Source organism: Lemur catta, chromosome 2 (assembly GCF_020740605.2).
Source record: "Lemur catta isolate mLemCat1 chromosome 2, mLemCat1.pri, whole genome shotgun sequence".
Taxonomy (NCBI): Eukaryota; Metazoa; Chordata; class Mammalia; order Primates; family Lemuridae; genus Lemur; species Lemur catta.
The window spans coordinates 8,055,912-8,075,049 of NC_059129.1; the positions used below are offsets into that span (position 1 = coordinate 8,055,912).

A 19,138-nucleotide genomic window follows, 5' to 3' on the forward strand; every position below is an offset into this window, starting at 1 on the left:
ACAATCACAGCCTGGTTTTGCACAACTCACCCCTCAAACAAAACATGAAACAAAAATAAAGCTTCGGTGGAAGCAGCACAGCGGAACTGGTGTGGCGCCACCTCTCTGCCTCCCCGACACACACACACAAACACACACACACACAGATGTGCGCACCACATGCTTTAAGCCACACACCCAAGAAATGACAAAAAACCACACCTGCCAATTATGGATGGCAACTCATTTTGTCACTGAGCGCTTTGCAAATCAAATTGACCTGCTTCTTAGTAAACAGGGCCAAGCGTGGCTGTTCACAAAGCTCTTCCCTCCCATTCTGGGGAGACCAGTGATGGAAGGAGGAGAGCTCAGAATTCCTGAGATGCTGAGCATCCAAAGCTGCATTTTTAAAGCAACCTGCATGGTGCTGGGATATCTCAGCCACCTGCTCCAACCCCAGCAACAGGCAAAGGCCTGGGAGGCGGGGGCAGGTGGGGAGGGGGGCCCTTGCCAACTGAAAGCAACTCAGTTTCGGTTTTTTAATATCATACTGTTGAAGGCAGAGGGGAAAACCCTGTAAACCCTGCAGAGAAGCTGTCAGACCAAGCCACCTTCAGCACCCTGAAGTGACATTAATGAACTGATGATCCTGAAACCCCAGGGGGTAGGAATAAACTGCAGGAAGGACTTTGCTTTCAGCAACAGATCTGCTTCCTAACAATTTGGCCTAAGCAGCCTCCGACTTCCCTGGTCCCTGGAATGGACCAGTGCGAGCTGCTATTTCAGGCGCTCACCACAAGCTCCTTATAGACTCCTCCTGTGCCCATGGCAGGGGCTCATTTGGTGTTTGCCAAACGGGGCAGGTCGGAGGTTTGGTGTTCTGCCTCGAATCCCACATTCAAAGGAAAGGATCCCAGTCCAGGATGACAGAGAGAGCCGACCACCAGCTTGCTCCCTGACCATTCGGGTTCCAGGCATCGCTGGAATGAACCTCTAAAGCCCCAAAGGCTACTTATGGAATGAGTCCATCTATATGAAATTCATAGAGACAGGAAGCAAGTTAGTGGTGGCCAGGGATGGCAGGGAGGGTGGCAGGAGGACGTGGGGAGTGACTGCTAATACTGGGGGTCTTTGGGGGATGATGAAGATGTTCTAGAACTAGATAAGGGGAGTGGCTGCACAACACTGTGAATGTGCTAAATGCCACTGAATTGTTTAAAATGGTTAATTGTATGTTACGTGAATTTCACTTCAATAAAAAGAAAGAAAAAGACATTGCTAGAAATCTCTAATCTCCCTAGCCCAAGCCAAGGCCTTGAATTCAAGCCTCCAAGTTGTCCATGACCTTAGCTCAGACCATCCAGAGGTCCCGGTTTGCTTAAAATCCAGTCCGCACAGGTCTTTCTGACACCCCTTGTCATGCTCTGGACAAGCGTGACTAACGGTCCTGGTTTTGGGGGACAGAGGGGATTCTCAGGACACACTGGTACCCTGCTGCCTACACAGTCTCTCATGTCATCTCCTGCCACTGGTGCCTTGCTTAGATGTCCCCAAACATGTCCCGGGTGTGCTCTTTCCTCTGTGACTCCCCCCATCTGCCTCCTTCCTAATGGGTCTGGCAAACTCTTCATCACCTGTCACATTCCAGCTTGCCCATCACCTCCTCCAAGAAGCCCTCTCTGGCCTTCCCCAGGGAGAATTCATTCCTCCTTGAGCCTCTCTGTGTGATACAGAGGTTGAGAGCGCTGGGACTAGGGCCAGACCACCTGGGTTCACATCCGGGCTCCCCCACGCCATGATACATGACTTTAGTGTCTCGGTTTTCCCATCTGTAAAATGGGCACACCAGTAATGTCTTTCTCCTAAGGCTCTTTGGAGAATTAAATGAATCCACTTGCAAAAAAGTACCCAGAGCAACACGGGACACAAGGCACTCAGTGCGTGTCAGCTGTTACTTGTCCCAGGGCACTTTATTTGTCTGTCTTCCTGACGGGTCTGTGGGCCCCATGAAGGCAGGAATTAGAAGTAAAATCTGCATCCCCAGCACCTAGAATTAGGCCCAAAACATCATGGGTGCTTCACAGAGTGACCCGCCATCCCAGTTTGCCTGGGACAGAGGGGCTTCCCCGGATATGGGACTTTTGGTGCCAAATCCAGGAAAAGTCTCACACAAACCAGGACAGGTTGGGCACTTCAACAAATGTTTGTAGAACACAACACCTAGGTATATAAAGGACACCAAGACCCAGCTTGCATGGCATCAAGATACGGCAGGAGACATGAATGACAGCAGCTCACCCCCACCGCCCCGACCTACAATCTGAGAAAACCAAGTTTTTACAGCAAGGTGTTTATGGAAGGAGAAGTCCCAACACAGACGCCCTCGCAGTTCCGCTCAAGGTACCACGAGGATTTGCAGCTCAGATGCCAACGCACCGCCAAATATGCTGCAGGACTGGAACCCTGAACCGAGTCCGGAATCATGTTTCCTCCGGGATTCCTGTTTGTTTCTCAACGGGGCACCCTGGGAAGTCCAGGCAGGAGAGCAAGTCAAGGCGTGGGTGCAAGAGTTTGAGGGGGAGCGCGGAGGCGTGCCAACATGAGCAAGATAAAATCAGACAGAAAAAAGGCCCCAATCTCCGAACCTCCAGACTAGCTCACCGGTTTACGGAGCTGCGGCATCCCGGCCTGCGGGAGGGGCACCCGCTTTGGGCCGGCATCCCTTCCGCTTCTGCTTCCAGCTACAGGGGCAAAGAGGGGTGGTTCCTTCCACCGTGTCATCCGTTCAAACCCTGAATCACCAGCGGGCTCCCTGCCGCCACCCAGCAAACCCAAAAGCACCTGTCACTCCGCGCCCCGCACCTGCTCCTCGGTGTGGTTCTGCAGCCGCTTGTCCACCCACTCCCCAGAAACAGCACTGTCCCTTCCCGTGGGTGTCACGCAGATTCTGAGGCTCTAACCTGCGTGCATCCCAAGATGCCACACACGCCAACACGCCTGCTGGCAGGTGTGGACAGGGAGGGGACACAGTCCACACCCTGCAAGCAGCTCCACCCTCGTGCTTGTCACACCCTCGGCAGAGGAGGGACTTAAGCATGGGGCCTTTCCCTCCCGGACCCCATCTCTTCCTGCTGAAATGACCAACAGGCAGGCAGGGCCCAAAAGGGGAGGGGGACAGACAGACAGACAGACAGTGCCCGAGGCTGGGGACCCGGGTCTCGCGACTAACAGGATGCAAAAAGGGCATCACAGCAGAACCATCAGGAACTGCCTGGTGGGGAGACCGAGGCGACCGGGCTCAGAGACAACACAGGCCGGACGTCCCCGCCTGGTGCCCAAGATAACGTAGCTCTTGGGATTTCCAGAAACACCTGCTTGTGCCTCCCTGTTATTCGCATCACCCATAACTTGGGGGACAGCAGGAATGGCGTGGATTGCGGCCCGCGGAACACCCAGGGGTTACTCAGTTAGCGAGAAGGCAGGGAGGAACGGGGGCAGGGTGGTACCAAGAGGGGAATGAAAAGGGTCAAAAGTCAGGATGATGGAACTTTAAAGCAGGTCAAATCTTTAAGAGCAGACACTCTGGGACCAACCCTCCTCGGTTCAAATCCCAACTCTGCCACTTCCAGGCTACGCGAACCGGGGTGTGTCACCGAATCTCTCTGCGCCTCGGGTTTCCTCATCTGGAAAATGGGTTCACAACAGCACTTACACCGCCGAGGCTGCTGTGATAACAATGTGAGGGGATGTGCCCAGAACGTGGGCTCTGCGGGTTACTAGAACAGCGTAGCTGTCATTACTCCCAGGGAAGCAGAGTAAATCCCGGGGGGGGGGGTGGCTTGGCCAGGGTCACAGGGAGGCTTCGCTGTGAGAGGCAGGAGGAGCTGCAAGGCACGGACTCCTGTTCCACGGCCGCCACCCCCACAGCTTCACAGGTAGACATTCACATGTTTGTCTAAATCCCCTGCTGTCTGAGCCTCCCAGCCCTACCCCAGTGGGGCAGGCAGAGCAATACCCCCCTAAAGTGGTCCAGCCTAATCCCTGGAACCTACGAACATGTGACCTTAAATGGTAAAAGGGACTTTGCACCTGTGGTTAAGTTAAGGATCTTGAGATGGGGGGATTAGCCTGGATTAGCCCGGGGCCCCCATGTAACCACAGGGTCTTTATAAGAGGGGGGCGGGAGGCAGAGAAGAGGCCACGCCGCTGGCTCTGAAGGCGGAGGGAGGGGCCCTGAGCCCAGGAGGACAGGCGGCCTCCAGGAGCCGGACAAGGCAAGGCAAGGGCTTCTCCCCCGGAGCCCAGAGGCAGCCGGCAGAGCTGACACCCTCACGTTAACCCAGGGAGGCCCACTGCGGACAGCTGACCTCCTGAACCGTAAGATGATGAATTCGTGTTATTTAAGCCACTGAGTTGGTGGTAACGTGTGACAGCGGCCACAGGAAACACACCCAGCCTCACACCTGGGCTGCCCGGATGCCCCACTCACTGGCCCTGACGATTCTCAGGGGGGACTCTCCCCTCCACAGTGGGGGTCCCTGGTGCCCCCAGCAGAGATCGGACCCTCGCAACCTCCCAGGCTAACCTTCAGGCGTCAGTCCGCCCTCCTCTGGCTCAGGCACACTTCAAGCCCCTGAGTGTGGCCGTCCCTACATGCAAGCAGGCCCTTGCGGTCTCCAGAGGACCATGTCCCCCTCTTGCCAATCCTGCACTGTCATCTGGCTCCTCTCCTGAGACCCCTTAAAATGGCTCAGATCTTTGCTTACCAAAATGTAAAAACGAGGCTGGGCGCTGTGGCTCACGCCTGTAATCCTAGCACTCTGGGAGGCCGAGGCGGGAGGATCGCTCGAGGTCAGGAGTTCGAGACCAGCCTGAGCGAGACCCCGTCTCTACTAAAAAATAGAAATTAGCTGGACAACTAAAAATATATAGAAAAAATTAGCTGGGCATGGTGGCGCATGCCTGTAGTCCCAGCTACTCAGGAGGCTGAGGCAGGAGGATTGCTTGAGCCCAGGAGTTTGAGGTTGCTGTGAGCTAGGCTGACGCCATGGCACTCTAGCCTGGGCAACAGAGTGAGACTCTGTTTCCAAAAAATGTAAAAACGCAATTCCCCTCCGGCCTCAGCCCAGGTCCCTGCTGGTGTCCTGCCTCTCCTCCAAGTCCACTACTTCACACAGCCCGCACCACCGCCACCCCCTCCCTCAGCCACCACCCCCTCCCAGACACTTCCTGTTCAGCCCCCCCAGGGACCCTACCTCAAGCCCACCAAGCTGACCTCAACCCTTCCCTGGACAATACCCTGAGTCCTCAGAGGCTCAGTCCTCCCAAGAGCTGGGAGATGCAGGGATACTCCATGGGGACAGATGGTTGGGCTCACTATTGTCAGTGAGAAGTTGCATGGACACCACGTACCTGCCAATGTGTCACCTCTGTGATCCTCCTCCCCCCCACCCGCCCCCGCAGGCCCCCGGCCCCAGGCAAATCATGAGAAAACTTGCCGCAGAGGACCGGGCCAGCACTCCTCAAAACCATCAAGATCACAGAAAACAGGGAAAGTCTGAGAAACTGTCATTGACCAGAGGACAACCAGAGAGACATCATGACTGAGTACAACACAGGATCTTGGCACAGAAAGAGGACACTGGTGGAAAACTGTGACATCCAAACAGTAACGCACCAATGTCACTTTCTTAGTTGCGGTAAACGTCCCCTTGTGAGATAAGGTGCTGGGTGAGGGCACAAGAGAGCTCTCTGTACTGACTAGGCAACTTTTCTGTGCATTTTTAAAATTCAATTTTTGTTTTTTAAGAGACAGGGTCTCGCTCTATCACCCAGGCTGGAGTGCAGTGGCACGATCATAGGTCTGAACTCCTGGGCTCAAGGGATCTTCTCGCCTCAGCCTCCAGAATAGCTGGGACTACAGGTGTGTGCCACCACACCTGGCTAAGGTTTTTTAAAAATTTTTTTGTTGAGATGGGGTCTTGGTAAGTTGTCCAGGCTGGTCTCGAACTCCCAGCCTCGAGTGATCCTCCCGCCTCGACTTCCCAAAGTGCTGGGGATTACAGGCATGAGCTGCCATGGCTCGCAACTTTTCTGTACATTTAAAACCATTCTCAAATAGAAGATCAAGAAAAAAAACCCACAACTGATGCCACGATATCACTTTTCACCCAATCACCTCGCAAACAGCAAAACGTTTGGTAGCACACAGAGCTGGCCTGGGCATCGACAAACCAAGCCTCACGCAATGGAAACATCCACCGAAACGTAATGTGCACAAGTCCTTTGGCCAGCAGTTCTTCCTCTAACAATGTGTGTTGGAGATCACCCCGCACATGAGTGAAATGACAAAATGACAAGCATCCAGGGTGTCCACTGCGACACTGCTGGTAACAGCAAAAGCCTATCCATCTGCAGGGCACTGGGTAGGTCCCTGAGGGCCCATCCCCACAAGGGAATGGCAAACGGCCACCAAAGCAGAACAGGAAGAGTTTTATGTACGGAAATGTGATCATCTCCAAGATACAGCGTCACGAGAAGGGCAGAACAGTGCTGGTCGCGTGCCACCACTTGTGCGTGACGGAGGAGGGTGTACATATGTCTTTATATAACACGCATAAACGTCTCCAAACATAACATCAAGGCCTACAGGGAGGGAAGGAAGTGGGCTGGGGGAGGCAGTGGGACAAACACTTTTCACTTTTACTTTCTTCTTGCTCTTCTGTATGTTGAGCTATAGCAATAGTTCATATTCACCAAATAAATTACATGTGGTTTTTTTTTTAATTAAACAAAAAAGCCTCCTCTGCCAGCCTGTCTCTGTCCTCCCCAGGCCTCCCTTCCCATGTCCTTCCCACCTCTGGGTGAAAGTGGCATCATCGTCACAGCCCTTTGTCCCATGACTGCATCTCCTGCCCCTGCCCAGCACCTGGCCCTGGGTCCCCGACTCTGCAGAGTGATTAAAGCTGCTAATTACTTCCATTTGCTGAGAAGAGTCTCACTCTACCCCTCCCACTATATCATCCCACAAATTTGTACTAACAACATCCTATTTATCAACATAAAGTTCTTTTTTCCTGCATTTTGTGCTGTGATCCATCTTTCATCCAGGAGGTTGTGAAGGCCAGTGGTGGGCAAGGGACTGGGGTGACAGGGACCCTCCCTTGCTGGCCTTCGGGAGACAAAGTTGGTACACGGGGCGGGGATACAGCAGAAGATACGAAGGGGAAACAGTCCCTCAGTCCCTAAGGGCAAGTGGACAATCTGGGGACAGGGCGAGGGCAGAGCAGCAGGTGGGGAGCAGCACACCTGTGTCCCATGGTTGGCCAGCAGGGTGGGGGTGTGTTAGAGGAGCCTTCACACCACCACGTGGTGGGCACCAGCCTGGTTTTGGGGGGACCCCACACAAGGATTGTTTCAACAACCAGCAGCCCGAGACTGACTTGAAAACTTCCCAGGAGTATCCAACTCCTGCCAAGAAGGAGAGTCCAGATTCTAAAAATAAGCTTCAAAACCTAAAATACCAGGAGAAACCACCCACGGCAGGAGCCACCCCACAACCCCGTCTGTGTAAACACACATCAAAGGACCAAGGGCCCACAGCCAAGGGTGTCTTCTCCCCAGATCACAAAAAAACATGTCTAAACACAACAAAAGCCCCGGGCTCCATGACTTCTGGTGTTGGCTCACTCTGACCCACAGCCTTCTTAAACATCCCCCCCCCAAAAAGGATCTTAACCTTTTTCTCAAATTGATCCCATATTCCCCTCTGCTTTCTTAAAGTCTGGAGAGGAAAAAAACAAAAAACAAAACAACAGCAAACCCTAAGACAATGCTTGTGTCTGCATTCTGTGGTTTGGTACCACCCCAGGCTGCTGACAGCCCCATCCCGGCCCTCCAATTAGCCGATTCGAAGCCTCTGCAGACTTGGACGCCCGCAGCTCCAAGCACGTAAGAACTCTACGTAAAGTAAGAGTTAATAATTTCCTCGGGTGCCTCCTAAGAGTAAGGAAAACAAGCTTGGGCATCTGCTTTGATGATAAATATCTGCGTTCCTTGGGAGTCTTCTATTTGCTTACTTCCTCGGGTCTGGCGACATTCCAGATGACTGCAGGTAGTCTAACTGTCCCGTCTTTGAAATTTACAGAAAACAACAGGCTTGCCTCCAGCAAGACTTAAGGAGAACGTGAGAGCAGGGTGGTGGCAAAGGTTACCTGTCACGTTCTTTTAAGGCCCATTCCACCTCCCCTGGCCTGCCCCACACAGCCCAGCACCTCAGCTCTGTGTTTTCCCCCAAAACCCACAATCCCAGGGTAATCATGAGAAAAACATCAGACAAACCAGATGTGAGCGAAATTCTTCAGAATCACTGATCGGTACTCCTCAAAAGTGTCAAGGCCATGAAACACAAGGAAAGACTGAGAAACTGTCACAGCCATGGAGGCTGGGGAGACGAGATGACCAAATGCAATGTGCCACCCTGGACAGGACCCTGGCCCAGAAAACAGGACATCAGTGGAAAAGCTGGTGAACTCCAAATAAGGTCTGGAGTTTGGTGAATAGTAATACACCCACATCAGTTTCTTAGTTTGACAAACATACCATGGTGACGTAAGATATTATAAATGGGAGGAAAAGGCGCCAGGCACCAGGGCTCATGCCTACAATCCTAGCGCTCTGGGAGGCCGAAGCAAGAAGATTGCTTGGGGTCAGGAGTTCGAGACCAGCCTGAGCAAGAGCAAGACCCCGTCTCTACTAAAAATATAAAGAATTAGCTAGGCATGGTGGTGCATGTCTGTAGTCCCAGCTACCCGGAGGCTGAGGCAAGGAGGATCACTCCAGGCCAGGAGTTTGAGGCTGTAGTGAGCTATGATGATGCCCCTGCACTCTAGCCCGGGGGGGAAAGAGCAAGACTCTGTCTCAAAAAAAAAAAAAAAAAAAAAAGGCGGGTGGGGTGGGGAGGACAGGGAACTGAGAGAGAAACTCCCTATCCTAACTTTGCAACATTTTTGCAAATTGAAAAGTATTCTAAAATTAAACGTTTACTTAAATGCTTCCAGGGATCATACTTACAAAGGAATCAAATAGGTGTTGGGAACATCACCCCAAAATAATGACTGTAAGAGAACAGATATGCCAACCTAAGGATGTATTTCTTTGGCACATTTCCAGCCAGTTATTCTGAGAAACTGCAGACACAGAAGTAGCTTTGAAAAGCTATCCCTTTGTAAAAGAAATTTAAATCTACAGGTTGAGCATGTCACATCAGAAAATCCAAAATCTGAACTGTTTTGAACAAAGACATGATATGATACTCAAAGGAAATGCTCAAGGGAGGATTTTTGGATGTGTGATGCTCCACCAGTAAGTATAATGCAAATATTCCCAAATCTGAAAAAATCCAAACTCTGGAACACTTCTGGTCCCAAGCATTTCTGATTAGGGATGCTCAGTCTGTATGAAAGAAAACAATTGTCACACGAATCTCATGAGCCAGGGAAGAGCTATCACAGGAGAGGCCATCTTCACCTGACTTCTTCTTACCTGAGGGACTTTTTATCTGCCTAACAAGACACCTTTGTTCACCAGACATTTCCTCCCCCTCACTATTGTAGGGAACCTACTGCCACTCCCCTCTAGAGTCCCCAAGGCCCTACTCCTTTCTGAATGAAGCTCAGCCATATTATATAAACTTCAATCACCTGGCCTTTCTTTGAGTCTCATATTTTGGGCAACTCCCATGAGTATAAAAGGAATAAATTTGTATGTCTTTTTTCCTGTTAATCTGTCTACTGTCAGTTTATTTTGTAGTCTCCATTACTGAAACTTCAGAGGGTAGAAAGTCTTCCCTCTCCCCTAAGCGGGCCAAGTGTAAGTGAGGGAGACACAAGGTGAAGTGGAACAGGCGGAAGATCACACCCCAAAGCACTCAAGTTCATTTAAAAAAAAAATTTAAGAAGTTTATTTTTTAAAGTACATTTTTGGTTAAATACCGAAGATGAAGTGGGAGGATAAGAGGAGAATTTCTAATATTTCTCATTGGGGACGTTAAAAGAAGAAAAAGATACCCCAGAATTTCAGCAAAAGAACAGGTTTTGGAGGCATTTCCAAAACTCCCAGCTGAATATTTTCGTATTTATGACTGTGCACAAATCTACACTCCTCGCCTCTTTAAGATGTAGATTTCAAAAACTTCCACTAAGGAACAAAAAAAAGAAAGAAATGAAAAGAGAAAAGAAAAGAAAAGAGCTCACAGAAGCACAGGGCAGAACTGTGGATAGTAGAGGCTGGGGGAGGGGAAGAGAGAGAGGTTGGTTAATGGATACAAAATTACGGTGGGAGGAATAAGCTCTAGTGTCTGTAGAACTGCAGGGTGAGTGTGGTTAACAGTAAGATTGTGTAAATTTTCAAAAAGCTACAGAAAAGGATTTTGAACTTTCACAGCACAAAGGAATGGTAAATGTTGGAGAGGATGGATACACTAATGACCCTGATTTGATTGTGACATATCGTATACATGCATCAAAACATCACTCTGTATCCCACAAATACGCACAATGATCACGTGCCAACATAAAATAAAAAATGGCCAATGACTTTTTTAAGAGGTTGAAAATAAGAGCAAAATATGTTTACTCACACTAAGAAAAAGAAAAAAAAAAACACCTCCCACAAAGTAGTTTTAGCCACATGTGGGTGGTAAACTCTCCTAAAAATATATCTTCATGGCGTGTATAGTTCTAGATTTAGGTATCAGATCAACACATAAAAGGGCAAGGCCTTCAGAAAGATAAAGCAGCTTTTTACCCACCAACTTAATCCTCTAAGATCAATTCTTCCAGGAAGAAAAAAGAGAATTATTCAATTCTGCTCGTGCCCCCACCCCCAGTCCCAGAAAAGGAACACTAAGCAGGCACCATGAATATGTATATCGCAGAAATGACCCCAGAAAAAAAGGGATTCCTTAGGCAAAAGAAGGGCACTCACATGCAAATTTTCAGGTCCCCCAAGAAAATAGCCTAGTTTGTAAACAAGCTAGAGAACCAACCGAGAGGGTCAAAAAGGGCTGTCTTTTAGGATTTAACACTTTTCTGGAGGAAAATGTTCTTTACAATAATGTGAGCCTAGCGACTCCCGACTACAACATACCCTGAGGAACTATTCAAACTCTACGTGTATTAAATCGATATTGCTTAAAATTCTTAAACTAAGGCCCGTTGGCTGCCAATTTTTAAAATATAAAGATTTTTTTGCAACACATTTTTGTTGTAAATGGGATTTAACATGCATGTAGTTCCAGAAAATGTCCTAGGTGAATGACACCTCTTAAACCCTAAATGAGGAGGAAGGATTTAGACAAAAGGGGAAGCTGGGACCTCCAGCTGTCTTTGGGAAAGGAATGGAGAAGTTGTTATTTAATCCCAAACAAATTCAAATTCAGGATTCTTCAATAAAAATACAGAAACTCGTGAAATTATTTCAGACAAATGTTTTCAAATTCCATCTTCTGAATTGAGTCTGTTCTGCGGGGCGCTATGTTCCACGAGTCATGAGTCACAGATAATGTTACCAGAATCTCAAAGCGGGGTTCCAATATGGCATAGCTACAAATGACAGTGATTTGGGGAGTGGAAAATGCTTCCACGGGGGAGCCGAGCTGCTCCCCCACAATCAGAGCAGGCAATTTCCCTCTGGATTCTTGGTGAAACCACATCCCCGCTTTCCACACGAATGATGGTTTTTGATGAAACGGTGCAATGAGATCATTAATAAGTCTGCATTAGGATACAAAATTGTATGAACCCTGATTACAATTTCGTAGAAAACAAGCACAATGACAAAAACACAGAAGCCACCCAGGAAAGCTGGTACTAGCTGTTTTCATTCCCATGGTGAGATTATGCCAGATTTCCTTCTTTATCTTCCACGTTTTCTGTAATATTGTTATTTTTTTAAATATCCATTTTAGAAATATCAGTGCATCATCTATGAATAACCTCGCTGTATTCAAGGTTAAGCAAAGTCAACACTAAGCTCTCAACCGTACCCAAGGCACACAGTCAATTCTAAAGCTCCACGAGCTAAAGAGCTTCAGTTTTACATCACCATTTTCTCTGAAGCCTCCGGTAATGGTACATTAACTGTGCATCTACTAAGATTTGAGCAGAGAATTGCCCACCTACAAGCACCTTCTGTAATATTTCCTTCCTTCTGTCCATGCCTTAAGGCCTATGAAATCAGACACAATTCTACCAAAATAACTTGAGGCGAAGGGACAACTTCATTAGCTACAACGGTGTTACTGCCTCTGTCCGGAGTGTCAACACAGGCTCAAACAATATGACAAAATTATGAGGACCCAGGAAAGTACGACTTGACCTCAAATAACAATTCTAAGGCAAGTAAACACCAATCCAGTCTAGAACAGGCCAAGTGTGGCACCAGAAACACCAAAGCACGTGTGGGCTGCAGAAACACAGAATTAAGGCCGTCTACTTACCTGATAGACCACTTGCCCACTGAGCTGTTTTCACAGCAGTGAAAGCAAAAACCAGTCGCAGTCCAAGACTCCAGGATTTCCTCCTGTGGATCTTTTTTCCACCCTCACTGGAGCTTTGGGGAGATTCATCTCCAGTGGGAGAAGTTTAAGTCCCCGAGGGGCACTAGCCCATTCTCAAAGTGACATTACACACACCTCTGATTATCAGGGATGGCTAATGGCAACAAAACAGGCACTGTTTATCTTCCTTAAAACTAACTTAGGCTGCCAACACCTTCCAGCTCCTGCCTCTCAGTGAGGTTTCCATTTACTGTCCTCAACCCTGGGAGTATCTATACCTTCTCTGCAGCTTTGCTGAGACCCTTCTACTTGTTGGAACCCTGTCCAATGTCCCTTCTGCCCCATGTGCTCAGGTCTCAGTTTTTCCACAGAACTCTCCTTGACTAACCTAGCTCGCTCTTCCCCACCCCTCTCCAGCCCCTTCCAGAGTTATTAATACAAGGGAATTGGCAAGCACTGGCTTTTCCACCTGTGTGTGTTTCTACTTTCCACCCATTGCGTAAATCCCTCAGGACCAGGAGCCATTTCCTCTGTGTCCTTCACAGGACAACGGTAGCTAGCACTTTATTTCTCCACTGCTAGCCCACAAAAGGAACTGAAGGAACAAAGGGAACTGTAGTCACCAAAGGCAGCGAATTACATCAATCCAGTATTTCAGAGGCTTAAGAAATTCATCCTACATCTTAGATCCATCACCAAGTCACTGAATCCATGAAAACATTACAAGGATACTTTCTCATGTGTGATTAAAGGCATCTATTATTAATGCCTTAAATTAACAGAAAGAGGGAAGATGGGCCTCTCCCATAATACATCTACAATAAATGTTTCTTAGAGGCCAGGCGTTGCGGCTCATGCGTGTAATCCTAACACTCTGGAAGGCCAAGGTGGGAGGATTGCTTGAGGTCAGGAGTTCGAGACCAACCTGCGCAAGAGTGAGATTCCCGTCTCTACTAAAAACAGAAAAAGTTAGCCGGGCATGATGGCAAGCACCTGTAGTCCCAGCTACTCGGGAGGCTGAGGCAGGAGGATGACTTGAACTCAGGAGTTTGGGGTTGCTGTGAGCTAGGCTGAAGCCAGGGCACTTGCCCAGGCAACAGAGTGAGACTCTTGTCTCAAAAAGAAAAAAAAAAGTTTCTTAGCATGGTGCACATTTAGATCCCAGAGCGACGGCTGGCTATGAGGAAAGCCCAGTGCACCATGGGTGCGATTTTATGCCAAGTGGAGCAAGTCACACGCCCTCTGGATCCTGATTGAACTGATAAAGCCAAACGCTGTGGAATTCCAGATATCAGCGTGTACCTCTCCCTGCAGGGATCCGGGTTAGTCCTATTGAAAAAGGCACTCTGAGAAGGCTGGGGTGGGGGCAGGGGGCAGGTGAGGCAGGCAGACACACACTAGCACAAATCACGGCTTCCCTGAACAGGACACCAACCTGGGCTCCAGGCAGCCCTGGAACGAGCACAAGGCCAAGGGGAGGGATGGCTCCCCTTTGGGAAGACTGGCAGGCGCTCCAAAGGCACTGTGGCTTCCGGAAACTAGATTTCCCAGTGACCACAGCTCAGTCCAACAGCCAGTGACAACAGCTCTACTAACTGGAAGCACTAAACCGACCAGAAGACCAGCGGAGGTCCGACTGGCCCTTCCGGAACACACCCGTTTCCCCATCTCCAACTCTGCCTGACTCGGAGCAGGAGCTGCGGGCCGAACACCGACCGACCGCACTGCCCCAATCCCTACTGACCTGGAAACCGGGACGGAGGAGGGCACTTGCCTAGCCAGGCGGGGGGAGGCGATGTCCCCTCTGCCAAGGGTCCCCAGCCTGTCCCACAGCACCTGCCCCGCCCGCGGTGGGCGGCGCCCGGGCTGAGCGGGCGCTGCGGACAATAGAGGAGCCCCGGCTCGGGGTGCCCACCTACCCCCCGGGGCAGGGTCTGGCCCAAGGGCCAAGTTCCGGGGCCCCTGGGCCTCGGGTGCTCATCCTGGGTATCGTGTGGCACCCAGGGAACAGGGGCAGAAGCGCGTGTGCCCCGGCGCCGGGGAGCTGAACTGATGCCAGCGGCCTTCGGAAATGCGTTGGGGTTTTGTTTGTTTGTTTGTTTCGTTTCGGTTTCAGAGTCCCGGGGCGAGAGTTCAGGAAAGCGCAACTTTTGAGACCCGCAGCCGTTAGAGCGAATCGCGCCTTTTCCTGAGAAGCCCCGCGGGCTTCCTGTCGGGGAGGGACCCCGCGCGCCGAGCGGGCGACCCGGCCCTGCGGGGCGCGGGGACCGAACCCGACTTGGAGCAGCGCCCGGCGCGGCGCGGGGACGCCGGCCCGGCCCCGAGCGGCTCGCGCGGAAGGGCTCGCCGGCCCCACGCGCCCCCTCCCCGGCCCCCCGGTACCCGCCGCCGCGCGGCGTCCCCGCCTTCGGGGCGCCCCCGGCCGAGAGCGCGGCGCCCGGGGCTCCCGGCAGGTGCTGGCGCCGCGGGACCCCCGCTCCCGGCCGCCGCCGCCGCCCCGCACTCACCGCCGCCCGCGCCGCCCGTCGAGCCCGGAGGTCTGAGCCGGCCGCGCGGCGGGCGGGACGGGAGGAGGCCGGCGGCGGGGGCGGGGGCTGGGCCCGCCGGGGCGGAGCGCGGCCGGCCCGGGCTTCCGGCTTGTCCCGCCTCCGCGCGCCGCGGGGACCGGCGCCCGCACCTGGGTCCCCGCGCCCTCCGCCCCCCGATCGCCCCAGGTTTTTCCCCGGCCCCGCTCCAACCCCGGAGCCCCCCAGTCTCACCCAGGCCCCCCGCGCGGACCCGGGATGCCCCCTCTCCGATTCTGCTCCCGCCCGTCCGTGCCGACCCCGAGCCCCACCCCTCCCGACTTGCAGCCCCTGCTCTCCCCCCTCCGCGGGTCCCCACCTCCAGGCCTCGCGACCACCAGCCGCGCTCCCAGACCCCGTGCGGAGGCGCCCCCGGCCCTCCTCCCAATACAGAAGCGCCGGGACAGCCCTGGACGCTCCCTGTGCCTCCGGGCACGTCCCCGGCCTGTGCACTGGGCGCGAGAGCCGGACCCATCTCGTAAGGTCTCCTGAGAATTAGCTGGGATCTCGGGGCTTCGCACAGAGTTCAGTGTTAAAGCTTAACGGCTGCCACTTTGTGTGCCCCGGGGTGGCCGGTGGCCCCCGGCAGGCCTTTCCCACTCCGTCACCGCAAGCCCTGGAAATCAGTAACTCCTGTTTCCGCATCTGCCTCCTAAACGGGTGCCACCTGCCTGCCTGCCAGGAGCCCGTCTGCCTGCTGCGGTGATAATGCCACAACCCGGAGCCAGCAGGGCTCTCTTGGGAATCATTACGGGGAATTAAGGTGCGTGCCTGGCATGGAGTGTCCACAGAGCCCTGGAGATGGGCGGAACCCTGACGTGGCCAAGGGAGACAAACGCCATTTGGGCAGGGAGCCGACAGGCCCCGTGGTGGATTCAGAAATCTGGATCTTAGAACTCCTGTGTTGGTCATATCACGGGATTTGACCTTTACACCCAGGCCCTGAAGATAGTGAGATCCAGACAGGGAGAGTGGCTTGTCCCAGGGCCCATAGCAAACAGTCCCCTCTGTCCCAGCCCAGAGCTCTCACCATGTCACCATCATAGCTACCATCAGCAGTGGACATATTATTAATACTAAGTTGGAGGACAGGGATTTCGAAGTCCTCCCAAGTATGGGAATTTGCCAAGTAGATGTTACTGGTGAAGGCAACCTTTGATTGTTTTTAAAACATAAAGGAAATTGGATTATGCCCAACCTCTCCCATCCTCCACTCTCAGGGTGCAGCCAAGACTTGCAAAATAAGCGATTATCCTGACATGAAACGAGAATATCACAGGCCCTTGCTGGTGTAGGGGTGAGGGGAAACTTGCCCTTTCCCCACCCCCCACCAAAGTTCCCTGAAAGATCAACTGACAATTAAGGCGGATTAATAAGAGAGGGTTATTTACCATGTGCATGGGGAGAATCACAGAGTGATTACCCAATATCCCAACGGAGTTCAGATATTTGTATACCTATCTTTCTGGAGGGGAGGAGGAATGTGGAGTACATCTGACTCTGTTTAGGGGTGACACATGGTGCCAGGGAGGATGAATGGATAGGGGACACAGATTGACTTGTAAATGAATCTCTTTGCAAATTAAATTAACCTGAGGGACAGGTATTGTGTTTAAAATAATGTGGGGCAGGTCCGCTTGCATTCTTGATCTTCTTTCCTGCAATATATTGAAATGACCGGTAGAGGAAGGGAAGTCATTTGCCCCCTTTGACCTTTTGATCTGGCCAGTCCGGTTTATGCAGATGGAGAGAAAGCCCCTTCCACTGCTTTTTGATCTCGAAAGGCCTTTAATTCAAAATATTCTTTATACCAAGGAGTCATATTTTGGGGTGAAATTTCCTGAGCTCCTTCACTAGGGAGCTATGAGACCTACAGAAAATGTCTCAGAGCAAAATGTTCAAGAAACATCCCTGTATGAATGCTTTTCTTCCCATCTGCCTGTCTCCTTTCTTCCCCTCCCTCCCTCCCTCCTTCCCTCCCTCCTTCCTTCAAAGGGAAAAGCTATAGGAAACCTGAATTTTCTTCTGCCTTTTACTGAATGCTACCATATCTTCATTTGTTTTTCTCCCCCCAACTGCCGAACCACACAGGAGTTGGTTTTATTTTTTCATCTGTTCTAAACACTTCACACGGCTGTGAGCTTGCAATTACTTCTGGGGAGAGCTGTAAAACTGTAACTCTTTTTATAATCCCCCCAAAACCACAGAGATTGAATTTCCAACCCAAGGCTTCCAAGCAGGGAATAAAAGTAAACTGGTCCACATAGTCATCTCAACAGACACAGAAAGCTTTTGACAGAATCTAATGTGAAAAAATCCAATATGCTTTCATGATAAAAATACTCAGCAAACTAGAAATAGAATATAACTTCCTTAACCTAATAAAGGACATCTATGAAAACCCCACAGCTAACATCACACTTAATGGAAAAAGACTTGTTTCCCCGCTAAGGTCAGGGATGAGCCAGGGTGCCTGTTCCCATCATTTCTGAAAGTTCTATTGGTTCTGGAGGTTCTAGCCTGGGCAATTGGCAGGCTTTAACCACGGCATTAGGCAAGAAAAAGAAATAAAAAGCATCCAGATTGGAAAGGATAAAGTAAAGCTATCTCTATTCACAGATGATACGATTTTGTATGTAGAAAACCCTAAACAATACACGAAATCCCTATTAGAGCTAATAAACTAATTGAGAAGGTTGTACGAGGTTCAAGATCAATGTAGAAAACTCAGTTGCAATTCTATACATTAGCAATGAGGAACCCCAAAATGAAATTAAGAAAACAATTCCATTTACAATAGCATCCAAACAAACAGAACACTTAGAATTAAGTTAGCTAAGGAAGTTCGAGACCTATACACTGACAACTACAAGACATTGCTGAAAGAAATGAAAGAAAACCGAAATAAATGGAAAGACATTCACGAATTGGAAGACTTCCGGTTAAGGTGGTGTATCCGTCAGAGTTCTATCAGAGAAACAGAAGCAGAGGAGATATATATGCATATACACAGTCAGACAGTTCCTGACTTCACGGTGGTTCGATTATGAATTTTTCACTTTATGAAAGGGATCCACATTCAGTAGAAACTATACTTTGAGAACTCACACAGCCATTCTGTTTTTCACATTAGGACAAAGTATTCAGTACATTGCATGAGATATTCAATACTTGATTACAAAATGGGCTTTGTGTTAGATGATTTCGTCCGACTGGAGGCTAATCTAAGTGTTCTGAGCATGTTTAACATGGGCTGGCTAAGCTATAATGTTCAGTAGGTTAGGTGTATTAAATATATTGTCGACTTATGATATTTTCAACTTATGACGGGTTCATCAGGATATAACCCCATTGTAAGTTGAGGAACATCTATATAGAGACAGACAGAGACAGAGAAAGAGAGATTTTAAGGAAATGGTTTACACAATTGCGGGGCTTGGCAAGGCCAAACTCTGTAGGGCAGGCAGCAGACTGGAAACTCTTGGCAGGTGTTAAAACCACAGGTGGAATTCTTTCTCTGGGAAACTTCAGTTTTGCTCTTAAGGCCTTTCAACCAATTGATAAGGACCCCCCAGATTCCAAGGATCATTTCTTTTACTTAAAATCAACTAAAATTAACCTCATCTACACATAGATAAAACCACATATACATAAAAATACCTTTTCAGCAACACCTGGATTAGTGTTTAATTGAATAACTGGGTACTATAACCCAGCCAAGTTGACACATAAAACTAATCATCACAAATGGCAATATTTCCCACACTGATACACAGATCCAATATAATCTCTATCAAAATTCTAACTGCCTCTTTGGCAGAAATAGATGAACTGATCCTAAAATTCGTATGGAATTGCAAAGGACTCTGAATAGGCAAAACTATCTTGAAAAACAATCAAGTTGGAGGACCCACACTTTCCAATTTCAAACTTACTATAAAGCTACAGTAATCAAAGCATGTGGTTCTGGCGTAAGGATAGACATATAAGTCAATGAAATGAAATTGAAAGTCTAGATTTAAACCGATACATCTAT

At 50.1% G+C, this 19,138-nt stretch overlaps 1 protein-coding gene across 4 annotated transcripts in view; it reads right to left on the reverse strand.

Annotated features, from left to right (window-relative positions):
* The window catches only part of LITAF (lipopolysaccharide induced TNF factor), a 28,409-nt gene extending 13,093 nt beyond the window's left edge, over positions 1–15,316 (reverse strand). Inside the window, exon 1 of one of the 4 annotated variants that reach the window (XM_045542603.1) lies at positions 15,298–15,316. The gene's annotated coding sequence lies outside the window, so the exon portion shown is untranslated. Of the gene's footprint in view, positions 1–12,478; positions 12,975–14,282; positions 14,304–15,045; positions 15,112–15,297 lie in introns of those variants that run through there. The other 3 variants (XM_045542601.1, XM_045542605.1, XM_045542602.1) reach the window with 3 other exon arrangements.
* Between the last annotated feature and the right edge of the window lie 3,822 nt (positions 15,317–19,138).